This window comes from Pinus tabuliformis, chromosome J, assembly GCF_031772625.1.
Source record: "Pinus tabuliformis cultivar Carrire ecotype Pingquan chromosome J, CPIR1, whole genome shotgun sequence".
Taxonomy (NCBI): domain Eukaryota; kingdom Viridiplantae; phylum Streptophyta; class Pinopsida; order Pinales; family Pinaceae; genus Pinus; species Pinus tabuliformis.
The window spans coordinates 532624071-532637333 of record NC_142295.1 but is presented as its reverse complement, the minus strand read 5'-3'; the positions used below and the strand labels follow the sequence as shown (position 1 = coordinate 532637333).

Here is a 13263-nt window from a genome sequence, read left to right as displayed (position 1 = left end):
TGCAATTCTTTTTCAAAGAAACAAATAAGTTTTGAGTGGGCAGCTTAATGATCAAGTCTATGGCCCTAATATTGATATGTGATTCATGGTAATGTTAAATTCTTAAAGTAAAAGTGACATTCTCCTTAATCTTCATTTTCATCCTTTTACTTAAATTTTTAACATTACCATGAAATGACACAGGATGTTTGAGAGTGGTTCCAACCTCATTAGATTTCATATGCAGAAAGTAGAATTTTAGATTTCATTCAAAATCCAACAAACTTATCAGTTTTTCAAGATTTCACGATTGCAATGTTTCCATTAAATTTTGTCATGTATTAGGGTATGGAACTCGTATTTAATCAAGAGCACCAATCTCTCTATGTACCTTGATTTTACTGACATTGGTTGTCGAACTCCTCTATCATGACCCTCCTAAAAACGTACACATCACTCAAACAAAATCTTGACTTGACATGCTATGCTTTTTCTATCTTATGTTAATGCTTAGAGGGTGATATTAATGACAAAGATCCCTATATAGATACAGAGGTAATGACAAAGATACCTCTGGATATTAATTCTTAGAGGGTGATATTAATGACAAAGATCTTGATTTTCCAACAAGACTAAAAAATTAGACATTTCTCGTGGTGGCAAGAGGCCCAAGCATAAGCAATAGATAATAGATTTACTTGTCTTTTCTAGTTTCTAGTAGTTTTTATAACTAGTGACTCTTTCATATTTATTATGATATTTTTTTAAACAATATATGACAATTTAAGTTTGAAGTTGGCAATTATAACTCATTAGTAATGAATTCTGAATATGATGCTTCATGAAAGTTGAAAGTTGTTTCATTTCATTTTATAACATTTCATTTCATGTTAGATATTATTTATTGTAATGGTTACACTTAGCTTACAAGTACAACTTTGGTGATCAATGATGATAAATGTTATATATTGAATTTTGAAAGCTTGAAACTTTAAGATTGATGAATCATGAGACTCAATATGTTGTATGTTACTATGTTACTAACTTGTGGACGTGGTTGATGAAGATTATAACTTCTAGATGATTGTTGTTATATGGTTCAATCTATTTTTTTTATGTTTTTTATATCTAATTCATCATTCTACATGTTTTTGTTGACATATATGTATCAAAATATAAAAATATAAAAAATATATATATTATATAAAAAACGCTCCGGGATTCGCTCCCAAACTGGGAGCTTCTAAAAATGTTGCTCCCGCACCCATTTTCGCTCCCACTCCCAAGTAACATTGGGTTGGTTTATGCCTGATTTGTCTAAAAAATCAACGAGGGAGGGCGTCTGACCAAGTTTTTTGAGTGGTCTGGTGTGTTTAGCGGCTTAGCCAATGAACTGGCCAGTTTGCCCAGTTTCATGTTCAAACCAGTTGTTTTTTAATACTACTTGTACCTCATTGTTAATTGAAGATGGAACATGCAAAGAAAATAATGACCTCAGAAAGAGGTTTGATGAGTTAGTGAACCTTAGGCAAAATAGCCCGTATGATGGTACTCAGGGTTGGTATCTTGACAGTTTGCCTAGATGATACCTAGATCCCTGTTAGGGTGGATATCTTGGTCTAGATGATACCTAGATCCCATTTAGGGTTGGTATCTTGACCTAGATGATATCCAAATCCCTGTTAGGGTTGGTACCTTAGTAGGTAGCCTAGATGGTACCTAGATCCCTATTGGTGTCTTTGCAGGTAGCCTAGATGACACCTAGATCCTTGATGAGTTGGTGTCTTGGCAGGTAGACTAGATGACACTTGGATCCTTGTTGAGTCAGTATCTTGGCAGGTAGCCATGATGATACCTAAAACCCTGTTAGGGTTGGTGTCCTGGCAGGTAGCCTCAATGACACCTGGTGTCTTGGAAAGTAGCCTAGATGTCACCTAGATCCCTATTTGGATGGTGCCTTGGCAGGTAGCCTAGATGGTACCTAGATGGGTTGATACCTTGGCAATTAGCCTAGAAGGCATCTAGATCTCTAACATTGTACATGTTGTTTGTGACACTCTTCTTATGAGAACTTTTCAAAGTGAGTATTTTCCTTGTACCGGTTAAACAATTATGAAGACCTCCCTAGTTAAGAGGGAGTATTGGAAAATGTAACTAGTATCGGTCTTCATAATTATTATTTGGTTTCAAAAAGAAGAAAAAGAAAAATAACGTAAAAGAAAAATTATTTTATAAAGCATGGGTTTCATGCTTGGGTCATTAGTCAAATAGTTCAAGGCATCCATTGCATGCCTATAGGATTGTCTTAAGTTAAAATGTCCTTGTCATTATGTAAAAGACCCTATTGGGCACATGTATCAAAGAAAGAAAAATATTTTGTATTTTGGAAAATGTCTACAGTGCTCCTAAGAACAAGTCGACCTAACAATGGACTTAAAGATCCCTTGAAAGGGTATTGTGAAATTTCTTGGGTGTTCTCAGTCTGAAGTTATAGGAATACTTTGTAGTTTATCATTGGAAGTTAAGAAGGGAAGATTCACTATGTTAAAATTGGCAACTAGGGCCAAACTCCACGTGGGTCATCTTATTTATGGCAGCTGATATTTTTGTTGGATCCCTCTCATCGAGAGGTGTAGAATTGATCTAAAGATCATCTAATTTCGATAAGTATTCATGGAGTTATGAATTTATTTGTGTTATAAAACAATTCGTCAAGGTCGGCCAGCAACCAAATAAACCCCACATGCGCTCAACGTTTTAGTATAAAAGGAGATAACTTGAGCGTCATTTCACACACACCTCTCTCTTGATTTCTCTCCACTCGCTTTGGGTTTTAGTGGAAGAGAGATCTAGGAGGAGGATGCCCTAGCCGCAGTCTGCCCTAACGCAGTCAAGTGAGAAGCCCTAATGCAGTCAAGTGAGAAGCCCTAACGCTATCAAGGAAGAAGCCCTAATGCTGGTATCTACGCAGTCTAGAAGGATCTCTGTTTATGGGCCGCAGTGAGGGTTTGTTGTAGGTGACAGCATGGTGAGAAAGGGTTGTTTTGAGGGTAAGTTAAGGGTTGTTCCAAGTGCGTATTGCTGGGAAGATTAGGCCGAGGAACAGCAAGTGTGGAGACCAAGGAGCAGCGTGGCATTTCTGGAGGAGAAGCCAAGTTGCTGTAGGTACAACGGATCTGTTCTAGGGCTGGATTGAAGGGTTGTAGGACCACAAGGCTTAAGGACAAACTGATGTTGTTTTAGGGCTGTGTGGTGAAGGATTGGAGGGAGGCCGAAAGCTACAACAGTTGTTGTGTTAAGTCGTAAGCCATAGCCAACAACTAGGCTATTTCTTGGTGTTGCGTTTGGGGTTAAACAAAGCCAAAAGGAATAGCGTAGGTGTGGAGGGTTATTCCCTTGGAGAACCACAATCTTTAGAAGGTTTTTTTGCTTATTTGTATGGAGGATAAGGGTTGTAGGGTGATGCCCTAACCAGTGATGCAGTGCAATAGTGCAGCGTGGTGAAACAACACATGGCAGCGAGGGTACATGGTGCTGCTCAACAGCAAGCAAGGCGACTAGTACAGCAATGCTAAGGCTATATGGTGTTGCTAACTAGTGCAGCAAAGTAAATAGGACAACAAGGTACATAGTGTTGTATAGATGCATGGGACAACAAGGTACATAGTGTTGTATAGATGCGTGGGACAGCAAGGTACATAGTGTTGTATAGATACATGGGACAGTTGTGACATGGCATGAAAGGTACATGGGACAGCAACAAGCATGGACAGCATGGCAAGCATGGTGCAGCATGGACAGCATGTCAAGCATGGTGCAGCATGGCAAGCATGGACAGCATGGATAGCAGTGGCAAGCATGGTGTTGCAAGCACATGAAACATGTTGTATGACAACATGGTCATGACACATGGGACAGCAGTGCAGCATAAGGTGCAGCAGTATGATGTGTACAACATGGTCATAAGGTTTAGCATTGTGATGATGGGTGCAGCATGGTGCAGCACGGTGAGGTGCAGCATGATGACGAAATGCAGCACAATGATAAGTCAAAGTGTTGACTTCTGTTGTAAATGTATTATCTCTCTCTATCTCTCTCTGTTGAACTATTGAACATATAAGAAGAATTGATCAAGGGTTTCCCCACATTGGGGTTTGTCCCTGGCTAGCGCCATATCTTGTGTCCTCTTGTCTTGGCTTGTCTTCTGCGATTTATGTTTATGTTCTATCTACAATTTACTTTAATGCTGATGTGATTGCTAATCTGGAAAAGATATTGAGCTAACTGTGAAAATTGAAATAAATTGCTCTAAGCATAGAACATACCTAAAATTAACATGGTATCAGAGTTGAGGTGAAGACAAATCCCAAGCAAGAGTGAAAGAGCAATCATCAAAGACAGTTGGGAAAGGACAAAAGGATCAATGGATTCACCATCCCTTTTCAAATTCACCAAGGGTGAAGTCAAAGCAGATGCCTTGTTTGTAATAAGTTCGGCCATTATGCTGAGGAGTGTCCGAATGGTAGGGACACGTCACTTGATGATGATAACAATCATTCCAGAGACATCTTCAATGATCGAAGGAATGACAGGTAATGCAGGTCATCAAGGAAATAGCCGACTCTTTACAGAAAGAAAGGAACCCTAGGTATGAAGAATCAAATGTTGTTTCTAATAAGATAAAGAAGCTTTATCTTATATTGGCCCTCTCCTTCAGAGCCTTTGGGAATCTGGCTTATTGTAGTGCTTCTAGGCACTTCATCGCATAGAAGGGTGCACCCCCTAATTTGGTAGAGATGGAAACAATTGTGGGATTATACTTGGAGTCGATGCCACCTATCCCGAAAAGGGTGTAGGGAATGTTACCCCTCAATTGAATCTCTTTTATGTACTTGATCACAAAAAGAACGTGTTGTCCATTTCGACAATGGAAGTCAAAGGTTTCAGGGTAGCATTCATCGATGGAAAGGTACGTGTTTGAAAATAGAATTTTCAAAGATGCTTTTACTCATCGGTTCAAGGTTGGCAATTTATATCAAGTTGTAGGATGTTCCATTGGGGATCATGTCAATTGACATATCTCATCTATAACACTGGAGGTCTACTTATGGGGCCCTACCCGATGTGAATCAGATGGTGACAGGAATGCCTGAATTCAAGAAGAGCATGAAGGTACATGTCTGAGATGTACCGAAGGAAAATCTTACAAAAGGACCATTCCCCTCATGTAGCAGGTCCACAGGTTTGGAACAACCCAAGGAGTTTGAGATTCATGATCGGAATCTCATGTATACAGGTGGAAGAAAGTCCTCTATGGCTTGAAGCAAAACTCCCTGGGCGTAGTATGAGAGGATTGATAGTTGTCTGATGAAGTTGAGATTCACTAGGAGTGAAACCGATCCAAACCATTGCTCGAAGGTTGTGGATGATAGACCTCTCATACCAACACCTTCTGAGGACGACCTATTTCTGACAGGTGCAGACCCTCTCATTTGCAGAAGTAAGAGGGAGTTGGATTCCGGATGTGGAATGGTAAACTGCAACCCATGACTACTTCGAGGATCTTAACTTTCAGAAGTTATATGGTAGTGATGCCGAACTAGATTTGGGAAATGCCTCTGAGTTTCATAAACTCATTCGCGTTGATGTTCTTGGTGAACTTCCGTCCAGACATATGTTTTGCAGTTAGCATGATGAGCTCATATATGGTTGAGCCTCACTGGATTGGTGCCAAGAATCTTCTGAGATATCTTTGGGGCACAATCTCTCATGAATTAAGATACACTGCCGGAAATGTGAAGTTGCATGATTACTCGAATGCTAACTGGGCAAGCAGTGTGGAGGATCGCAAGAGCACTTTTGAGTGTTGGTTCTCTTTGGATTCTGCTTCGATATCATGGATGAGCAGGAAGCAGAAGTCAGTTGCTATAAGCATTGCTGAGACCGAATACATAGCTATGAGTATGATCTCGTGTGAAGTTGCCTGATTGTGGAAGCTCTTCAGCGACCTGTTTGTACACATGATGGATACCACCGTGATCCTTTGTGTCAACCAGGGGGGGATTCGATTGTTGAGGAATCCCGTATTTTAGGATTGCTCTAGCATATAGACATCAGATACTACCTTATCTGGGATATGGTACGTCGATGAGCGAGGAGGCTCCATCGCATTGAGACTGATGTACAGGTCGCAAACATTCTATCAAAGCCCCCGGGAAAGGTCAAATTCGTTACTTTCCTAAACGACTTGGAGTCGTTGAGAGACCCTCTTATGAGGGTCCTGCATGTTGCATGCATTGAGCTCTGGGAGCTCCGGGGGGGCTTGGGGTACTTACTAGAGCAATAAGCGACCATAGGGCGACTCACCCTCCCCTAATGTTGCGTTGTGTACAAGGTGAACGGCTCAGCGTTCCCCTGTGATACCCCATGGCGACTTAGGGACAAGATGAGTGATTCTCCTGTCGAGGCATCCTACCCATGCAGTCTGGGACTCATGGGAAGTACCTCTCATCTGGCCAATGAGCAGGGAAATGGAGTTAGGGACAATAGTAGTACTATCGATAGACGCATCATTGTATCTACCGTACTCCCTATGCTAGGATGACCTCCATTGATCTAGGATCAATGAAACTAATATGGGATCAGTATGAGTGGTTTGAGACACTCTCTTGTGATATTGATCTTGGATCAATGAAACTGACTTCGGGTCAGTAAGAGTGGTATGACACACTCTTCATATGGAACTGACTTCGGGTCAGTAAAGAATGGTATGAGACATTCTCGATCAATTCTTCTTCTTCATGGTTCAGCAGAGCAGAGCAGTGCAAGGCACTGATGACAGAGATAGTACAGTCGGACAGATGGATCAGCGAATGGAGTTCTCCCTAGTTGAGAGGGATTGTTAAAATTGGCAACTAGGGCCAAACTCCATGTGGGTCATCTTATTTATGGCAGCTGATATTTTTCTTGGATCCCTCTCATCGACAGGTGTAGGATTGATCTAAAGGTCATCCGGTTCCAATAAGTATTCATGGAGTTATGAATTTATTTGTGTTATAAGACAATTCGTCAAGGTCGGCCAACAACCAAATAAACCCCACATGTGCTCAACATTTTAGTATAAAAGGAGATGATTTGAGAGTCATTTCACACACACCTCTCTCTTGATTTCTCTCCACTCGCTTTGGGTTTTAATGGAAGAGAGATCTAGGAGGAGGATGCCCTAGCCGCAGTTTGCCCTAACGCAGTCAAGTGAGAAGCCCTAACGCTATCAAGGAAGAAGCCCTAATGCTGGTATCTACGCAGTCTAGAAGGATCTTTGTTTATGGGCCGCAGTGAGGGTTTGTTGTAGGTGACAGCATGGTGAGAAAGGGTTGTTTTGAGGGTAAGTTAAGGGTTGTTCCAAGTGCGTATTGCTGGGCAAATTAGGCCGAGGAGCAGCGTGGCATTTCTGGAGGAGAAGTCGAGTTGCTGTAGGTACAACGGATCTGTTCTAAGGCCGGATTGAAGGGTTGTAGGACCACAAGGCTTAAGGACAGACTGATGTTGTTTTAGGGTTGTGTGGTGAAGAATTGGAGGGAGGCTGAAAGCTACAAAAGTTGTTGTGTTAAGCCGTAAGCCATAGCCAACAACTGGGCTACTTCTTGGTGCTGCATTTGGGGTTAAACAAAGCCAAAAGGAATAAGGTAGGTGTGGAGGGTTATTCCCTTGGAGAACTGTAATCTTTAGAAGGTTGTTTTGTTGATTTGTATGGAGGATAAGGGATGTAGGGTGATGCCCTAACCAGTGATGCAGTGCTGTAGTGCAGCGTGGTGAAACAACACATGGCAGCAAGGATACATGGTGTTGCTCAGTAGCAAGCATGGACAGCAGCAAACAAGGTGACTAGTACAGTAGTACTAAGGCTACATGGTGCTGCTAACTAGTGCAGCAAAGTAAATAGGACAGCAAGGTACATAGTGTTGTATAGATGCATGGGACAGCAAGGTACATAGTGTTGTATAGATGCATGGGACAGCAAGGTACATAGTGTTGTATAGATACATGGGACAGTTGTGACATGGCAGCAAAGGTACATGGGACAGCAGCAAGCATGGACAGCATGGCAAGCATGGTGCAGCATGGCAAGCATGGACAGCAGCAAGCATGGTGAAGCATGGACAGCATGGCAAGCATGGTGCAGCACAGCAAGCATGGACAGCATGGAAAGCATGGCAAGCATGGACAGCATGGATAGCAGTGGCAAGCATGGTGCTGCAAGCACATGAGACATGTTGTATGACAACATGGTTATGACACATGGGACAACAGTGCAGCATAAGGTGTAGCAATATGATGTGTACAGCATGGTCATAAGGTCCAGCGTTGTGATGATGGGTGTAGCATGGTGCAGCACGGTGAGGTGCAGCATGATAACGAGATGCAGCACAATGATAGGTGAAGGAGTCACCTTGGAGAATCAGTTAAAGCAGCATGTCTTCAACTGATCTCATGTATCATCTTCTTAGAGATGATCTATCCTCTTATCTAGATAAGTCAAAGTATTGACTTTTGTTGTAAATGTACTATCTCTCTCTCTCTGTTGAACTACTGAAGAACATATAAGAAGAATTGATCAAGGGTTCCCCACATTGGGGTTTGTCCCTGGCTAGCGCCACATCTTGTGTCCTCTTGTCTTGGCTTGTCTTCTACAATTTATGTTTATGTTTTATCTGTAGTTTACTTTAATGCTGATGTGATTGCTAATCTAGAAAAGATATTGAGCTAACTGTGAAAATTGAAATAAATTGCTCTAAGCATAGAACATACCTAAAATTAACACACTAGCTGGTTGACTTGTGTCTTGGTGGAAGCAAAGGGGCTTGTCTATGTCTTGGAAGTCTCCTTTGAAATTAATAAGGAAAGAAGTTCTTGTGGGTTTTCCCCTTTGGAGGGGTTTGCCCTGGCTTGGAGCCTATATCTTGTGTTCATGTGATCTCTATTGTTTTGGCATTTATTTGATGATGAGAACAGAAACATAATAATAAAAAGAAGAGCTTAATATCACAAGTAAATGTCATGTGAGGAAAATGTTAACATGTTGCCCTAATCTATTTCCCAAGAAGTTTGACTTGGGTTTGGTTACCGGTTAGATTGTCTTTGTTTTTGGAAAGTTCAGATTGTATCTCTTATTGAATTGGATAAATTTCTCTAAGAAAAGGTTGTTGGCTTTTTCCCCTGGTTTGGGGTTCTCCCAGGATTAATTTTGTGCCTCTTGTGTTTGGATGTATCTTCTTGATCCTACTGTCATTATGTTTTCCCTGTTGAAGATTTTCTTGTCTAATTACTTTATGATGAAAGTGGTATAAGATGAATTGGTTTAAGAATCATTGGAAGTAATTATCAATCTAGGAAATCCTGAAAAAATCAACACAAAGATCTATCAAAAATTTCTTTCTTTTGACCTCGTATGCTAGGATTATCCCTCACTCCTACATCCCCCATAAGATCATAGAACCGAACCCACCACTAGTTCCAAGGGACTTCAACAATGAGCCAATTCCCAATTCACCTCCCTTACCATCAGTCACCAGACTCAAGAGCCCTTGACATCTTTAGCTCCATCACCAAATCTTCCCATCTCACTCACTCTTTTTTTGGCTAGCTATTGATTATCTTGTTTCATGCCATGGTCATTTATATGCATATCACAGCAGCAATATTGCTTCCTTCTTTCTTTCTTTATGTTATTTTCAACATTTCCTAGGAGTCGCGCTAGCACTCTGACATTGTATTCATATTAATTGTACTCTTTTTCAGTCCCAGTGACCTACTTTTGTGGTCATTTGTTGTAAATTAATAAAATTATCTTCTCTCTCTCTATCTCAGAGTCACGGGTTTTTTAAGTTTCTTGGATTATCTAGAAAATTAGGGTTAGGGTTTCATCCGTTGGAGATTTGGACATGAAGGTTTTAAGATGAAACCCTAGGTTGTACTTGGTGAAGAAGAAGAAGAGGAGATGTCTTGCTTTGGAGGGATGGCTTGACTAATTCATCTTTGTCGGAGCTCCTTACTCGAGCTAGGGGCTTCTTGGCTTCCCCTAGCTAAGGCTTTGGAGAGCTATTGGATTGTATTAGCCATGTGATAAGGCTATGGTATATACATAAATTTCATCTTATGCATATTAATGAGGCCTTAAGTTGTTCAATACTTGTGTAAAATGCAGATTTTATTTTCAGCCATCTAGGTTCTTCATGGTTTGTAATTCCAGTTATATATGTCTTGCTGATTTGACATAAGCTAAATATGATTATGTTAAGTGATTTAACATTGTAATAGAAAAAGATAATGGTTGTTTTTCTGCTGCATTTACTGCCGTAAATATGGCTTTTCAGATCTGGTTTATACATGATAAGGTTGCCCTAGAGGTCTGAAACAATATCAGAACATGTTGGTGTCTTTTCTCTTGGATTTCCTAGAAGTTTGGGGTTGTTAAGGATTGAAATATTGTCCTTTGTTGCTGTTATTTTAATCGTATTTCATAACAGCCCTAAGGCTGGATATTCACAAGGTTAATATTAGGAAAACCTCTAGAATAGAGGTCAAATTTCTGAAGTGCATAAAAAATCTCAATTTCGTGAAATTTCCACATGGGCCTGCTTCTGTAGAGTGGGTTGCTTGTAGAGGTTTAGACCCACTTTATATGTTGGCCTCACTTTTTTCATATAAATATAGGAACGAGAGAGCCTTTCATTCACTATTCATCCATTGACCATCTTTTGTTAGATATGTGAAGAGTGGAGTGCACCTCTCTCTCTTTTACTCTTCTATATTGTAGTCTTTGTCTTTTTCTTAAGTACTAAGGTTCTTGGGGAATCCAAGGAAAATTCTAGCATTAGGGTTTTCACCCTACGGAGGAAAAGTAGATTAGGGTATGGTAAAATCCTAGGGAGAAAAAAAAAACATTAATGAGGAGGAGAGGAGACATTTTGCACTTTGTGGAAGACAAGTGTTGAATCCAAGGAGGACTTGTTTGTGTTGATGCTTTCTTATTGGAGATATTTGGTGGTGGCCAGGGTTTTCTCGGGTTTTCCTAGTTAGGGTCTCTTGAGAGCTTGAAAGTTGTACCAGCTTTGTGATGAAGTTGTGGTATGTACATTTACTTCATTTTTATATATATGAAATTTCTAGCTGTCCAATACTTGTGTAATTGCAGAATTGTTCTTCAGCTATCATTATCTTCCTAATTAAGTAATTTCCAGCACTTATTTCTCATGCTGATTTGACACATTCAAAGGCTTAATTTGTTAAGGGATTTAACATATCACTGGAAGATAGGAGAGCAGATTTTCTGCAGTAAAATTTTCAAATCTGCTATATGCTTGGAAAATAATGCCCTATGGGCTAAGACTTATTGGCATATGTTTGGTATCTTTTCTCTTTAGCTTCCTAGTGTGTTGGGTTGAAGTGAGATGAAATATTGTCCACTGTTTGCTGCTGTAAATTAATATTTCAGATGAAATTCACAGGATCTAGATCCAAGAAAACTTCTTGTGGGAGGAATTTCTGTTCTGCATTTGAACATCAAAGAACACAGAAATTTCTACATAATCAATTAAGAAAACGTGAGGTACTGGGAGACTATTAAACCTACCACATATCAAGTTAGGCAATTTCATTCAATAGATAAAGATCTTATTGTTAAACGATAATTGAGATTATGTGTTAGTGGACCGTAGGTAATGGCAGGATTTATTATCTTGCATTGTGTCATTTGGAACTCCAGTACTGGTAGCTGGCTGTCATGAATTGCCAATAGCCGTTGAGGCAATCACAAGAAGCAATGTATTCGAATTTTGGGCAGGTAACTTGATACGCTTTGACAAAATCATGAAATAGTGGCGAAGTCTTGACGAGGACTATGATGAGGACTGCAATTAAGCATCCAAAAATCACAAATTTTTCTTGTTTATCAACATCAGCATTTCCTCAAGGTGTGCTACTTTTTCACATCTTGACGGCATGATAGCTCAAGTACACTGTGAAGAATAAGTCCTCTTTTGAATGGAACCACTAAATGAAAATATCTATCCTTCAAACAAAAAGAGGCAGTGTCATGACATGTTGACAATATTGTGTGTCACATAACGAAGGGGGATAAGTTGCCAATAAACGAGACTTTCAGATTGGTTGCATTTTTGTTAGGTAAAGATCATATAGGAAACAAAATTCTCAAACCACCAGTTGCAGTAGTACAGATTAATATATTTGGGGAGCAATCAAATTTTCAAATGTGGGTGTGAATGGGAAAGATTGTAAGGGCAACTTGTGAGAGGAAGGAAGAACTGCATGTCATTCTCGTAAGTTCGTAACGTCATCATACTAAATCGGAATTTTAAGATCACACAATTGGTGGCTCTCAAAATGAACCAAAATACTGAAAACTAGAATACAGTACAATGGAATATTGCCAATAAGCTAGCATAGTGCCACATTTCACAAGTTAACACACCCTGGGAAATCAGAGAATATTGGCCATGTATTTTGGGAGGTGCTTGTAAGCATGCTTAGGAGGTCTGGACTCTGGAGTCTGGACCTAGACCTGGACTCAAAGCATTTTTGCAGGTATTGGTCAATTCTCAGTCCTGCTGGCGGGATCTCTCTGGAATGTCTTGCAGGTTGCCGTGATGGTCACTCTCCATTCTCTATTCTCTGACACGCCATGGCATTACAAGATTTGCCAAAGAGAGGTTTGCTAAAATTGAAATGTTCTTGATTTTGGAATCTATAGTTGACTTTACAATGTTCACTAGTTTGATAAGGAGCTAGATCTAGATCATGCGTAGATAGATCGGATGGACTTGCATGGATAAGGAGGGGATAGGTTATATTGAGGCAGCGTTGCCTTTATCTGTACTCTTTTGAACGAATGATGTCCAGCCAATTAGACTCTTCGTACACTGACACAAACCATGATGCCTTCCTGTGGATTGGATTGGCAGAGATTTAAAGCTTTCAGGGGTGTGCATTTATAGACAGAGTAGCTCCCGATAGTAGCAACTTCACTCAGTCCACAAAAGATATAAAAGTCAATTGGGTCTTGGTTGGTAACGCAGTGTGTTTCTGAATTCTACTAAAGTTCAAATCCCCCGAATGCAGCTTCTCTGCTTGAAGGATCTTTGGACAGTGTTTAAACCAGCTATAGTTCATTGTAATTAATTCTCCTAAAACAGAGAAGGACTAGCTCCATTGTTATACTTCCAAATAGAGAAGAGCAATTTGAGGCATCTTGCCCAAAAGATATAG

The 13263-nt window shown here is 40.2% G+C and overlaps 1 protein-coding gene across 1 annotated transcript in view; it reads right to left on the bottom strand.

Annotated features, from left to right (window-relative positions):
* Positions 1–13263, bottom strand: part of LOC149228113 (ergosterol biosynthetic protein 28-like) — a 204764-nt gene that overhangs the window by 191074 nt on the left and 427 nt on the right. The window lies entirely within an intron of this gene.